Below are 2,041 nucleotides of genomic sequence, written 5' to 3' on the forward strand. Positions count from 1 at the left end.
GATTGATGTGGGTGGATGTGGGTGGGTCCATTCCATAAGGGATGGTGCCTCCCCTGGATTATGTCTTGGATGGTATAAAAAAGCAACCTGAGCAAGCCAGAAAGCAGCACTCCTCCATGGTCTCTCCATCAGTCCTTGTCTCTAATTCATAGGTAAGCACTTGCCTATGAAGCACAAGGCTTGACCTCCAGCACTGAAAATAATTACCATCTCATTTATTCTTCAGTCTGTTGAGTCTAGATCCTCCATAGGTGATCTTCCTACTCGTGTGGCCTTTGTGACCTCCACCATGGCATACCGTGGCCAGGGCCAGAAGGTGCAGAAGGTGATGGTGCAGCCCATCAACCTTATCTTCAGATGCTTGCAAAATAGATCAAATTCAGGTGTGGCTGTTTGAGCAAGAGAGTATGTGGATAGAGCGTTGTGTTATTGATGTTGATGAGTGCATGAACCTCGGATTAGATGATGCAGAAGAGATTCATTCTAAAACAATGTCAAGAAAACAACTGGGTCGGATCATCCTAAAAGGAGATAATAGTACTCTGCTCCAAAGTGTTTCCAAGTAGCAATGGTCCAGCATGCGAGACGCTGAGAAGGCAGCTCAGTGTTTTTAAAGGTGTCTTCTGCAGGGAACGACATTTACCCAACTTGTTTTACTTGCATATTATCATGAGGTGACAATAAATGCTGTGAGATTGTTTTTGTTAGCAAAAAAAAAAAAAAAAAAGTCCTCCATAGGTAACTATGGCTTCCTATTTTTGCTGAGACAAGTTTCAGCTTATACCTGTATTTTGGGTAACCATCAACAATTCATTCCCATCCGTCATAAATGTATCCTAAAGAGAAATATTTGAATCTATTTTGCCATGCCTTGTATCTATAACATATGATGAACTCTTACAAGTCAACAGTTAAAAAGGCAACTTAAAAATGGGCAAAGTTATTTACTTTTTCTCCACAGAAGATATTCGCATGGCCAATAAACACATCCCAGTAGCACACAATAAGTCAAAGACAGTATAAGACAGCAAGAATGAATGAACCCCTGACGTTTTAGTGAGATGTCCCTATAGTGCATCCAGTCTGCCTCAGCTTCCCTCCCTGTCTCTTCTTTCCTTTTCCTTCCTTCCGTTTTTCTTTTACTTTTTAAAACAATGTTTGTTTGTTTGTTTGTTTGTTTGTTTATTTATATTTGTGATTTTTTTTTTTTTTGCGATAGGGTTACTCTGTTCTAACTCTCCTGTCTTGGATTCACTCTGTAGGCCAGGTTGGCCTCGATCTCACAGAGATCTGCCTTCCTCTGCCTCCTCCGTGCTGGGATTAAAGGTGTGAGCCAGAATGCCTGGCTCCTTTCTTTCTTGGTTTCTTTTCTTAAGGATTTTCTCTATCCTTGGCAACGCACAGCACATGCAGACTAACACTGGCTATAGTCTCTCAAAGACCTCACCGTGAGATTCAAGAGACAAGTCTCAACTCATAGAAGATGTAACAGGATGTTGTACTTTAAATATCCTCTGAACACATCACAAATCAATTGTGACCCACTCCTAAGGGACACAGAGTAAGGTCATGTATTGAGAACAGTGGGATGGATAGGATACAATCGATTGCATGTCACTTCAAGTCATTCTCCTTTGAAAAACCCTGGGATTGCGAAATATACTGCACAGTGACTGTCCTGGGAACTGGCTTTGTCCTCTATAATGCAGTCACATTTGATTGGTGCTGTAAATTTCTAATACAATCTTCCTTTCTAACTCTAAATTGGATGAATGCCTCTTAGCATTCATGGTACAGGATTTGACCTATAATATATTGTGTTTATATAACACTCTATATTTAGCACCAAGTGGAAAAGTTTGCCAATAATGAGATTTTGGAACACAGACAACTCACAGGAATCAAATCTGGCTCATGACAGTTCCGCAGCTCTGAACGGTTCGTGAGAAGAGTGACATGAAGACACTGTGCAAAGTCCTTACGTCAGGAGCCTGTCCTCTGCCACCTCCTAGAGACCCTGTCTCCCACCTAGACCAGCAGC

General features: G+C 41.5%; 1 pseudogene; it reads left to right on the top strand.

Annotated features, from left to right (window-relative positions):
- The first annotated feature begins 279 nt into the window (after positions 1 to 279).
- Positions 280 to 566, top strand: Gm39600 (annotated as a pseudogene).
- The last annotated feature ends 1,475 nt before the right edge of the window (positions 567 to 2,041 follow it).

The sequence above is a fragment of the Mus musculus genome, chromosome 1, assembly GCF_000001635.26.
Source record: "Mus musculus strain C57BL/6J chromosome 1, GRCm38.p6 C57BL/6J".
NCBI lineage: Eukaryota > Metazoa > Chordata > Mammalia > Rodentia > Muridae > Mus > Mus musculus.